This window comes from Cebus imitator, unplaced genomic scaffold (genome assembly GCF_001604975.1).
Source record: "Cebus imitator isolate Cc_AM_T3 unplaced genomic scaffold, Cebus_imitator-1.0 Scaffold377, whole genome shotgun sequence".
Taxonomy (NCBI): domain Eukaryota; kingdom Metazoa; phylum Chordata; class Mammalia; order Primates; family Cebidae; genus Cebus; species Cebus imitator.
Window position 1 is genome coordinate 111,852 of NW_016107692.1, and position 14,061 is coordinate 125,912.

Here is a 14,061-nt window from a genome sequence, read left to right on the forward strand (position 1 = left end):
TCTTCTTTGTTCTGTATAAGTGAAAATAAAAAGTACTAAGATTGACATTTTCATTGTAAATGAAGATTTGTTTTTCTCCTTTTCTAAGTTTTTTCATTTTTGTTTTTTATTAAGATGTCTTTGTCTTAATGGTATCATATATGCCATTTTGCAAAGAAGCCTAATTGAACTTTCTTGTCTCTCAAAACTCCAAAGATGGAATAGCATTTATAGCAGAATCTGCATAAAACCCTGTAGCTACTATGTATAATATTTAAGCAAATTAGTACTATGATACATGTGGATGTATATGCCTGTGGAGATATGAGATTTTTTTTTTTTTAAGAAAGCGCAGTTCTGGACTTTGTGGTTGTCTGTCAAAACACTGAGACTAAAATAAGGAATGTATCCTCTAATCTTTCCAGCACATTCATTTAGGACTTTGTTGCATTTTATTTTATTTTTTTCACAAGTTATCTCAGTCCCTACCCTGATCTATCTATTCAGCTGTTGCTTTGTATTCTAGATAATGAAACTAAAATATCCAAATATCCACAGCCATATTAGGGTTGAAGAACTAAGGATGTTTCCTTTTTCTCTGAGGCCTAGAAATAATGAAAGGTTAAGTACTGCCACAAACCTAAACTGAGATAATCAAGCCTTATATACTTGAACATACATGGTTTGGTGTGAGTTTTAAATGTAGTTTAATGTATGAAACCAGACATAGAATGGTATTCCCAATAACTACAGAGAGGAGTATTTCCTAATTAGAAAACTGTCAGAGTAGAAGACACCAAACTATACTCACTAGTAAAATCCTAAATCTAAATATTCATCACAAAAGTTGGATGTTTTGTTTGTTTGTTTTTGTTTTTGTTGTGTTTTGTTTCATAGATATTTTTTACCATTTTAGTGGCAAAATATAATAAGAGAAAACTGAATATCCTAATAAAGTATTAAAAAGTGAATACACTTTAGATATTTACCTCTAGGAGTAAAAGTTGAATCTTAAAAGCATTTTTGTTATTTAAATTTTTAACATTAGAAAAATTGAGCCACAACATTATTAGTAACAGTTCTTATTGTGCGTGAGGGAGTACAGGAGGGAAATAAGAAGTTAACTATTCTTAAGGCCAACCTCATGCAATAACTCTGGGCTTGAAGATAATACCCCCTGGGCTTAAATTTATCTACTAAAGGGCTTTAATGAGTTCATTTCTCACCACTGTAAACAGAAAATGAAACAAGGTATTGTCACATGAAAGTGACTACATATGTGTTTTAAAATGTTTTGGATTTGTCTTCCAAGATTGTGACCTCAGGGTCCAAAGTACAGCTGAAACAATTCACCATGTTCATTTAAGTATGGCATCAATATAATTCCTAAGTTACTGAATTTATGTTTTAAGGGAGTAAAAATTATTTTTAATGTTGAATGAGATGGTCATTGGAGTTTTAGTTCACAGTCCAAGGGAAATTTAGAAAATTGTATGAAGATTAGAGACATACACTTTGGAACAACTTCTATCTAGAACCAACTATTTCAGACGAAAAGCATAGCAGTATATAATATAAAAAGGATATTCAATGTAAATTTGCAGACAGCAAGCCTCTGCGAAAATACAAGTTATTTTTATTAGTTAATAAAGCCTTTTCTCAAATTAACCATCTATATAGGTTTCATTGCAGACTAAGATTTTGCTCTGAAATAAATTTTGGAGCCACATGCTATAGAACTAGACATTAGAGAAAAATGTGCAGACTAATATTATACACAAAAAAAATATGTAAAGTAGGGTTTGTAGGCAAAGAATCAATGAAAATAAAGTTGCTAGTTCAAAATTGCAAATACTAAATATCGCCATCCCTGGTCTTGTGGTAGACTGCCTAATTGCACCTTAAAGCCGAATTAACATGATAGGCATTTTTGTTATTTATATTTTGAATACATTATTGCAAGTAACAACTTAGAAGAGAATAATACTGTTAAAACATTGCGTTTTAGATTCGATGTTTTACGGACAGCCCTACTGCCAACACAGGTTATGTCAGCAACTGAAGCAGATGATATGGGAAGCAAATTAGGTCCAAACTTAATGAGAGTGTTAAAGATCCAAAATAATTGAAGAGGCAAGTCACCTAGATATTCTCTGTAAATTCACATCTGTTTATAATTTAATACTGAAAAAAAAATCCTCTGAGAACAAGACTATATTTCTGAGTATGAACCAAAACTAAAAATGCAAACTTGAAGAACCAGAGCTGACGCACATATGATTCAGAATCCCAAGTCCAGTTTCCCGGTATGTGCATCCTGAATTGTGGAGATAACTCACTAGGTTCCCTTCATAGTGGTAATTTGCCTTTGGCCAGTAGTCACATTTTTGTTGGGAAGTAGAGATGCTTCTTCTGTCTCCATTTTCGTTGTATTTGACATGAGTGATCTTGACATGAGTGACCTTTCTGTCCTCTACCAACCCCTTGTAATTTACTCGTTTTTATTTTTTCCTAACACCTCTTCCTGTTTTGTTCTCTGCCTTTTGCTTGGTTTTCTTTTTATCCTATGCAGACTCATTGTCCTTTCTTTGTCCACAGCACATTCAAAGTTCTCAAAGTAGAACTTCCATAATGATATCCCTGGGTAGTATCATGTACTAAAGACTTAGATAATCCCATTCTTGGTAATTCCATTTTCATCCAAGACTTTCCTAACTGCCTATTTGTAGATAGTTCATAAACGGAATATGTTGAGAATCAGATCTTTATTTTGAACTGTTTCTTACTCAATACATTGTCCATCATGCCTTAAGATATGAATAATTAAACTACTTTCCCAGATGTGAATCTCTTCTTATGGTCCATATTCAAATCAATGAAGCTGTTGTCTATATAATTTCAAATGTAATGATGTAGTATTCTTTCATGACACCTCCTTCTCTCTCCAACCCCATATTCACATACTTAATCCAATACCAATTATTTTATTTTTATTTTAGATTATTCTCAATCTGTTAGCTTTTCTCAAGTTCTACAAACATGCTCATTCATTGCTATCATGCCATAACTAGACAATTTTGGAGATGCCTCACACAGGCTTTCTTTCAGTTCTTTGTGCTCACCATCTATTCTCTCACCAGAGTAGCTTTCATATGAAATTCCTTGCATCTATAATCTTCTTTCTTTTCCTCTTTGACAAGGTAACTCTTTTTTTATTCTACAGTTCTCAGCTTAATTAAAAAGTGCCTTTTTTCTTTGAGTGCTTTTCTATTAAAAGTTTTAAAAAGTTAGGCTTTTTTTTTTTTTTTTTTTTGACAGAGTGTGGCTCTGTTGTAAGGCTGGAATGCAGTGGTGCGATCTTGGCTCACTGCAACTTCCACCTCCCAGGTTTAAGAGATTCCCCTACCTCAGACTTCAGAACAGCTGGGACTACAGGCACATGCCACCACGCCCAGCTAATTTTTGTATTTTTAGTAGAGATGATGTTTCACCATGTTGGCGAGGATGGTCTCGATTTCTTGACCTCGTGATCTACCCACCTCTGCTTCCCACAGTGCTGGGATTACAGGTGTGAGCCACTGCACCCTGCTAAAAGTTTAGACTTTTTTGTATGATTGTATGATTCCTTCATTACCAAATGTAGAAAAACTATAAAACATGTTATTAAAATTCTAACATTCAAGCTGTTCAATTATTTCCAAGCATGATCAATGCAAAACATAAATCTTTGAACTACATATGTTCATTAATTTATTAATTCTTCCAACAGACATTTTCTAACATCCCGTAATGTCAGGGGAATTTTTCTAGGCAATTAGGGATACATCAGTGACTGTAATAAGCAACATATTCTAGCTTGCAGTTTAGTGAAAGCAGACTGATAATAAAATAAATAACTATGTATGTGTGTATAGATATACAGAAATTATTTGTGGAGAAAAAGAGGTAAGAAAGAGAGCGTTTTGGGGTGAGGAATTTGAATAGCAGAATCAGGAAATCTTTCCTGTGAAGGTGACGTTTGGGCTAAGGCTGAAGTGTTAAGCTGAGCTATGTGAACATCTGGGAAAAGTGCCTTGTAGGCAAAAATAATTGCAAATACAAAGGCAAATACACAACAGGTCATAGGTGACTCTAGTGACTGCTGTTTCTGTTGACTTTTAATTTCCAGGGATCTAGTATTTCCTGCTATGTGATTTTCACTGATTCCAGTTTTCACTTTGTTGTGATGAAAAATGGTATTTCTATGTATTTGAAATCATCTTGCTTTATTTTTTCCTATCATTTCTACTTTTATACATTTTTCATGAACATTTAAGCTTATAATTAATTCTATTCTATGATAATTTACATAATATATGTTGTTTTGTAATTATCACGTTATATGCTTTGTAGTTGGTTTAAGTAATAGAAATATTAAGTAGTGATTACTTTTTTATTTTCTAAAAAATAGTACTGAATAATCAATAAAGTACTATGATCACAATTATGTTTCTATTATCATTCAGATTTTGCTTTTAGTTGAAAATTCTAATCACCTTCATTCCTTACAATTACTATAGTAGTAAAGGAATATATGTATATATGTTTGTGTATATATATATATATATACACACACACACACACACGCACAAACACACACATAAAAATTCAAAATATTCTAGCTTACATTTTAGTGAAAATAGATGTATAATAAAATGAATAAATATATATGTATCTATACATCAACATAAAGTGTATAATTTATGGAGAAAATAAAGGAGGTAAGAAAAATACTACTGGGGTGAACAATTAGAATAGGAGGATCAATTTTAATAGAATGCTTTCCAGAGAAGGTGATGTATACTATATAAATAAATAAATGTCTATAATATAATATAAATATAGTATATTTTGTTGTAAATAAACATTGTTTATTGTAAATAAACAACAAAATATACTATAATCAATTACTAGACTATAATTACTAGACTATAACTACTACATACTTTAAATATACTACATATACTATATTATAAATATTATAGTATATTATAGTATAGTAAGAAAAAAGTGACTAAAGGTATTTATAATATATATAATACATATGTATATTACTTATATAAGACATATTTTTAAATCTGCCAAGAAATTAAGTAATATAAGAAGTTTTTATATTTGCTCAATATATTCCTATATATCTCTCCCCAAATCTGTTTTCTTTCACCTTAGACTGGTTTATCCTTAAGTACTTTTGAGTATTTTTGTTTGTTTAATTTTATTTGGGAAATATTCTCAGTCTCCTAAAGATTTTTCTCCTGTGTTTGAAAAATATGTGCATTTCAAATTTTTATTTATTTTAAAAAGTGGCTGGGTATAAAAACAGGCAGTTTGTGGAATTTGGTTACTATGCCTAACTGCAAAAGGTTCAAGAAAGCCTACAAATCCATGGCTAATTGAAAAGGGTTTGAGAAGCGTAGAACTTGGTAGCTAATTTTTTGTAACAATTATGAATTGCTGCATAGGGAAGTATAATTTATTGGTGGACTATCCCTGCCAACAAACCTAAGTCCATAGCTAAGTATGATCATCATTCATCATGCGATTGGACTGGTTCTTTATTAACAATGTGATGTTGACAACAGATTTGGGAGGAAAATGGTAAGTCAGAGAAAGCAAGTATCTTAAATTGGTTTTCTGTGGCTCTAAATCTTTTACTAAATTTTTCTAGTGATACATTCTCTCAGGGATACCTCATCTCTGTGTTCTCCAATCTTCTCCCAAGAAGGACCATGTAATTTGCTGGGAATATGAAGCACTGTGTTAGACAGATATTTGTGAAACCTGTTCGGATCTCTTAAGATAATTATAAATGACACCTGCAGCTTATATTTCTACCTGTCACTTTCATCCCACCCTCTTACACTGACATTCTGTTTTTTGTCTCATCTTCAATCACTACTAGCATATTGCAGCATGAAAAAGAGTTAAGGGAGAGTATCATGTTTTTTTCTGAACTGGATAAACTTGTTTTCCAAGTAAGATATTGCTATGAAGGCCATAGATTAATATGAAAATATATCTTGGGAAACTTTATTTTTAAATGTGTAAAAACTGTGTAAACATTTTTGTACCTTTAGTCTTCTCATGCATTTTAGTTTTAAAGAGTTACTTTTTGAATTTGGGGTCTATAAAATAATTCCAAAATTCCCCAACAGCTTAAAATCTAAAAGTAACTAGAAGACATTTTCATGCTGCAGCACATGTATACGCTTCTCTATGGCAAATGAAAGAAGATGTTTTTCCCTTTTTATACCAAAGTGCCTGGAAATATTCCTTTTGTTTGTTTTGTGAATATAAAACTCAAACCCTGGTTACAGTTTGATAGATGAAAATAGATAAAGGACATCCTAAACAGGGAAAATATGAAGTACAAAAATTAAATGTATAAATTCATAATGAACATTTAAACATAAGCATCCTACATGTATTTACTATATATATTTAGCAATATATGTAAATATATATGTACATTCAGCAAGATATGTAAATATATATATCTATTATAGATTTCTTCAATATATGTAGGTTATTTATCTCTAAATACATATATATATATATATATATATATATATATATATACATAAAGTAGAATAGATAGATATATGACAATAAATATGAAGGTTAATATAGATTTAAATGTAGATAGGTAGATAAATCACCAAAAAAAATGGAAGTAGAAACTCAACTAAATACGTTTAGTATATGCGGTCAAGATGAATCTCTATCTAGGTTGACATTAAAAAAAAACTTATTGGTTTGTAAAGATGATTTATCAGAAAGGAGTTTGGTGGCAAAGCAAGTCTTTTCTGAAAATATGAAAATAAAAGATTACTGTGAGCAAGAAGAAAGAATAAAAAATAGCCTTCCCCAAATGAATCTATGCTTTAGTGAAGGAAATAAGCATTTAAGTTATAATTGTTGCTCAATAAATCCGTAAAATATCAATGGTATGCAAACAACTGAATAGACAGGGAATTTAAGAGTCAAATAAAATGGTGGGTTTTAAATTTTGCTTTGCTAATTACTAGTTGTACACACATGGATAAATTGCTTTGAGCTTTGAACTCAATTTTCTCACTGACTGTATAAGTTTCTTTTGGCTGCCATAACAAATTACCACAACATTGTTAGATTAAACAACAACAATTTATTATTTCACAGTTCTAGAGGCCGAAAGTTGTAAATAAATATTAGTAGGCCTGTGATCTCATTAAAGGATCAATGGGAGTAAACTTCCTTTCCTCTTCAGCTTCTGCTAGCTCCAGGAGTTTCTTGCCTTGTGGCAGCATAACTCCGATCTGTGCCTCCATCTTCTCAAGGCTTTGTCTTCTTCATCAGTATATTTTTCTCTTCTATCTCTTACAAGGACACTTACTATTGGATTTCAGGCCCACTCGGTAGTCCAGTATAATATCATCCCAAAAATCTTTAACTTGATTATTTCTGCCAAGGCATTTGACATAGTTTGAATATTGTTCCCTCCAAATCTCATATTGAAATACAATCCCCAAATTCGAAAGTGGGACCTAGTGGAGAATATTTCGATCATAGAGACAGATGCTTCCTGAATGGCTTTATGCCCTCCCCATTGTGTGATGAGTAAGTTCTTGCTTTACTAGTTTGTGGGAGGCCTGGTTGTTAAAGATTCTGAGACCTCTCTTCTCCCACTTTCGTGCTCCCTCTCTTTCACTGTAACACATCATCTCCCGTTGCCTTCTGCCATGGGTAAAAGCTTTCTTAGGTCCTCACCAGAAGCCTACAGATGCTGGTGCCATGCTTCTTGTGCAGCCTTTGGAACTGTGAGCCAATTAAACCTCTTTCTTTTATAAAGTACCCAGTCCCAGGTATTTCTTTATAGCAATGCAAAATAGACTGTTTTTCAACCTCTTTTTCAAATTAGGTCACATTTATGGTTTTGAGAGGTTAGGACATGTATTTAGGTGGGCCTTCATTTAATTTGCTATGCTGACACATATTGGGAATCAGGATACTTTTGTAGAGAACATGGTATTATTTTTCCTAGCATTTCTGTATATATCTGTAACTCTTATTTTGAGAGTTCTGTAGGCCTCTTATCAAATATTCTGTTGGTTAAGCTGAAAATAGGGTAAATATCAGACTATTCACAGTCCCCAAATAATGCTTTTAGGAAATTGATACTCTTTCTTTAAGAATATGACTAGCCTTAAGGACAATCAAATATCAAATTTGCTAATGACTCATTTTTTTGCCCCTTGATTAAAGTATGACTCAGAATAAGGCCAACAAAGGAGTAAAATACACCTGAGAAGTGTTTAAAGCAGCCCATATTCTTGAGACCATCATCATACTCCCGTACCTACTTCTGACTCCACCTATTCTTTTGAACTTGTCAGGTAAATAAGCAAATAGACCCCTTCCTTATGTTGCTAGAAATTGAATTTCTGTAGTATATAAAAATTTATGTATATGTTAAGGTTGTATATGTAAAGAACACAGCATGGTGCTTAAGAAAAATAATTTTTCTTTCTATTATAAAATATGCCCATTTACATGTCACACATGTTGGTTTTCTACATTTTACCCAAGTACAAAGAAAGGGGAATTTAAATGTTTCATTTGTTGATCTGTTGTTTTGAAAATAATTTTCTTACCACTTTTGTTTAGTGTAGTTAATCCACAAACTTTATTTGACCACAAAAAGCAATTGTCTCTTAGAGTGTCAAACACAGACAGACCTGATGAACAGTGAACTCTCTTCAGTTGAAGTGGTTATAGGAGCCTATCAGCATGTCTGTTGTTCCTTCCATTAATCACCTGCCAGTAGAAGCCACTGACATACCTACAAGATCCATTAATGCACCTGGTACAAAATACATGGTGCTTGATCAGTCTGTAGTACTTGATGTATGTATGTATGTCTTTTTGGTACACAGGAAAATATATCTTAATAGCAGGAATATTTGTTACTAAAACAAACACTTTTGAAACACCACTGTAATGCTGGGATATATCAGGCACTCTTGTCTTTCTTAATTCTGTCAAATCAGTAACAGATATAGAAACAACTTTAAGTTGGTCATGCAAACAATTTGTATATTCACATGAAAATTTATTTCAAAACATATTTAATTTACAAAGATTTTTTTTTCCTTGTAACACAAAGAGTTATTAGGGGTCAATTTGTAGAAGATGGCATAACCATGTGCAAAATTGATTACATGGAAAAATCATTACCATGAATCATATTTATACGTTTTTCACTGAAGCCTTTAGTTTAAAATTTAGTCAACTGTACTTAATAGTTTAACAAATATTTGTCTATAAAACTATCAGTGCATTACCAAAAATAATATCAGCTAAACTTTATTAATCTAATATATAATAAAGTATCTGCAAATACAAATATATGAGTTTCAGTTAGCCATTGATCTAATAGTTATAATACATAAAAGGCCCAGACAATTAATAGATTTGGTAAACAATTATTTCCAATTCTTAAACAGATAATGTTTATTAATATTAGTGCTTGTAACTGAAACAAGCTAATCAATAATTTGAAATTTCAATGTTAATATACAGAGAAAATAGCCACTTAATTATTATTATTATTATTATTATTATTTTTTTTTTTTGAGACGGAATTTCGCTCTTGTTACCCAGGCTGGAGTGCAATGGCGCGATCTCGGCTCACCGCAACCTCCGCCTCCTGGGTTCAGGCAATTCTCCTGCCTCAGCCTCCTGAGTAGCTAGGATTACAGGCACACGCCACCATGCCCAGCTGAATTTTTGTATTTTTAGCAGAGATGGGGTTTCACCATGCTGACCAGGATGGTCTCGATCTCTTGACCTCGTGATCCACCTGCCTCGGCCTCCCAAAGTGCTGGGATTACAGGCGTGAGCCACCGCGCCCAGCCCACTTAATTATTTTTTGAGTACTTCTCATTTAAAAATTTTTAATTATTTATCATCAAGCTAGATCATTAAAGATATAAAATAAGTATTTTAAAATTTTAATCATTTTTTATCAGTTACATTGCATATGCAGCTTGTAATGAAAATACACACACACACACACAAACACACACACAATGTATATATGGATTTGATAATTCTCTTGAAAGAATCTTTAAAAAATTGATAGAGAAATATAATTTATTTTTATACCATGAATATGAGTATAAACCTTAATGAAATCAACGAATAGATACAAGGATATTTGAATAAAGGTAATTACAGGCAAAATAAACAAGCTCAATGGCTTCACAGAGAAGTATATTTGATCCATTTTCTGGACTCATAGTTGACTGGTGATGCTGGGGTTCTCAAAGATCTGATCTGAAAACAAAGACAAAGAACACTAATAAAAGAGGCCAGTCTGTTGCAATTAGAGTGGAAAAATGGAAATCAGTTAGGAAGCAACTAGATATTGTAATTCAGGCAAGAGAGGAATGTCACTGGAACTATAGTCTAGTTTGAGATTTGGTGAAAAGTATATAGCTTTTTTAAGGTAAAGAATCCGTGACATTTTTATCAATTGGTTGTTGGTACTAGGAGAAAGAGGGGAGCCAAGGATCACTTGAGGTTTTTATCTTGAGGTAGAGGCTATACAGATACTTTACTGAAGATGGGAACTGCACTGGCAGCCAATAATTTTCTGTGAAAACCAGGATTTCAACATATTAAGTCTGCGATGTTTTTCAGAGATTCATGTTGAAGAATTAAGAATTTCAGATTAAGAATTTCAGAAGATATGAATTAGAAGCCATCATTTGGACTGGATCAGATCACCAAAGCTATTGTCCTATATCGTAGTCCATGTGGCCACAATATTTAAGTAGAAATTAATCAAAGTTAAACAAAAATTTAAAATTCAGTTCCTCAGTCATATTTCTCACATTTCAAGTATCTAATAGTCACAAGTAGCACTGGTTACCATATTTAACAGTGTGGAACATTTTTATCAACACTGTTTGAGTTCTGTATACAGAGATACTATAGCTTTTGATGAAATATTTTTTTTTCTCTCTCTCTTTAAACTCCATTTGTCACTGTGATCCTTAATATTGAGTGTCAACTTGATTGGACTGAAGGATGCAAAGTATTGTTCCTGAGTGTGTCTGTGAGGGTGTTGCCAAAGGAAATTAACATTTGAGTCAATGGACTGGGAGAAGCAGACCCACCCTCAATCTGGGTGGAACCATCTAATCAGCTGCCAGTGTGGCTAGAATGAAGCAGACAGAAGTTGGAAAGACTTCACTTGATTAGTATTCTGACCTTCATCTTTCTCCACTTCTGGATGCTTCATGCACGCAAACATTGGACTCCAAGTTCTTCAGCTTTTTGACTCTTGAACTTACACCAGTGGTTTGACAGGGGCTCTTGGTTCTTTGGCTACAGACTGAAGGCTGCACTGTAGTCTTCCCTACTTTTGAGGTTTGAAACAAACTGATCCGCCACTGGCTTCCTTGCTCCTCAACTTGCAGATGGTCTATTGTGGGAATTTGCCTTGTGATCCTGTGATTTAATTCTCTTTAATAAACTCCCTTTTATATATAAATATATCCTATTATTTCTGTCCCTCTGGAGAACTCTGACTAATACAGTCACTCAATTAATAAGTAAGTTAGAGTTAAAATATTCGATACTGGCCAGGTGCGGTGGCTCATGCCTGTAATCCCAGCACTTTGGGAGGCCAGGGTGGGCGGATCACCAGGTCAAGGGATCAAGACCATTCTGGCCAACATGGTGAAACCCTGTCTCTGTGGAAAAAAAAAAAAAAAATTAGCTGGGCATGGTGGTGCGTGCCTGCCGTCCCAGCTACTTTGGAGGCTGAGGCAGGAGCATTGCTTGAACCCGGGAGGCAGAGGTGGTAGGGAGCCGAGCTTGCACCACTGCACTCCAGCCTCGCTCTGGCCTGGTGACAGAGCAAGACTCAGTCTCAAAAAAAAAAATATTAATACTTAACCTAATGCATTTCATCCATATTATCTGTTTAGTTCTTTGAATAAATTGAAGAACATAAATGTTAATCTTCCCAATCCATTCTCAAAGCACACATAAGTGCATCTGTTTGCTAAATCCGTTTGTCAGGTTTTTGTTAAACTATAATGAGGAGTTATTTTGCAAGAAAAATAAATGTGAGTGTGTGTATTTGTGTGTGTATATGTGTGTGTGTGTGTGTGTGTGTGTGTGTGTGTGTGTATACTATACAGAATGCAATTCTTAACCCATCTACCTTCAAATTCTAGTTTTGCCTTTTCTCAGCTATATATACTAGGCAAATAATTTAAACTCCTTAAATCTTGTTTTCCTTATGGGTAAAAAGGGAATAATAAAGCCTACCTCAAAGTGTTATTATGAGGAATAAAATAGCTAATGATGGCTGTAAACATCTAAGCAAAGTAGCTAACACATAGTACAAAATAAATTTTAGCTTGAAAAATATCAAGTGATAACACTATACAACTATATAAAAATAAATTATTGCACATATTGAACAGTATAACTAGTAAATTTTAAAAGAAAAATATTTTCTAAAAATTTACCATTTTTTACATGATTTTTGTCTGTAGTATTATAAAAATGTTCCATTTTTGAAGGCATTAAATGAACACATGGAATTAATAAAAACATTGTTTTTTATGAGCTCCTGGATATACTCAAAATCCATATATTTTGTATATTTTTATATATGACATAGATTGGAATAGTCCTCTATTTTCTAAATGTTAACACCAGTTTTTATGATCTATATATGCTTCAGCATATTTTGGCCTCTCATTCACAGCAGAAGTTCATTATCGGCACAAGAGTTGGCAGCAAAATCAGTGGTGAAAGATGTAGATAAGTAAGCTTCACACATCTTCTCCGGTTACATAAGTAAATGAATATCCTACTAAAAGTTGGACTTCTCTCACTTGCAGTTAGTGGAAACCTAAAAAATGCTGACTTTCTGCCAGTTTTGAGAGGGGAATGCTATATTTTTATCTAATTGGCGATTTTTTGTTTTATGTATTTGCTATTGTTTCTAGCAATAGACCAAAGACTGATAAATTTTACAAGAAGTTGAAAATTATTTTGTTAATATTATCAGCATTCTAAAATGAGAAGATCATTCACAATAGCCAAGACATAGAAACAATCTAAGTGCTCTGTCATTTCCCATGACATTGATGAAGCTGGAGATCACAGTATGCTAAATAAAATAAGCCAGACACACATACAAAACTATTACATGATCTTATTCACGTGTGGCATCATAGAAAGTAAAATATACAGAGATTGAGAATAAAACAGTGGTTAAGAGGGGTGGAAGTGGAGGGGTTAAATGGGAAGATGTAGGCTGGAGAATATGAAATAGCAGATATGTTAGATTAACAAGTTTAGAGATCAAATATACAACATTAGAACTATAAGTAATAAAATTTGACTGTATTTGAGCACAGCAAATGAGTGGATTTTGGCAGCTCTTGACACTAAAACAAAAATATGAACAGTTAGGTGAAATAATGTATCTGTTAACTTGCTTCACTATACTAATCATCTGCATCTATATCTACATCTATATATATCCCATGACATCACGTAGTATATCTAAAATATAGACATTAAAATTTGTTTAAAGAAAAATAAGAGAACTATTTTAAAGAGGTTGTCTGTATAGTCTATATTTTTAGAGAAGCTGATCTAAATTCTCCTTCATAATAGTCATTAAGATGTGTATCTTTCTCTGCATTTAGTAAGCATACAATTCTATTTCTATCCCCACCTGTTTATCCTACAAGTCCACCACAATCTTGAACATTTAAATATGTATGGTGTTAGAGAACATAAGTTAAATTATTATAATTTGCAATGCATCCAATGAATTATACAAATCCCCTATACTGTAATAATAAACTTGATGTATATTTGGACCTAGGAATCCAATAATAGTGTCTCTATTTTATTATTAATATAATTGAATTATATTTAATTAAAAATGCAATAGTTTGGATAAAGTAGCAAGTATAGAAGAGATGGGTAAAATCTTCTGTTAAAATAGACTAGGTTATATGTTCA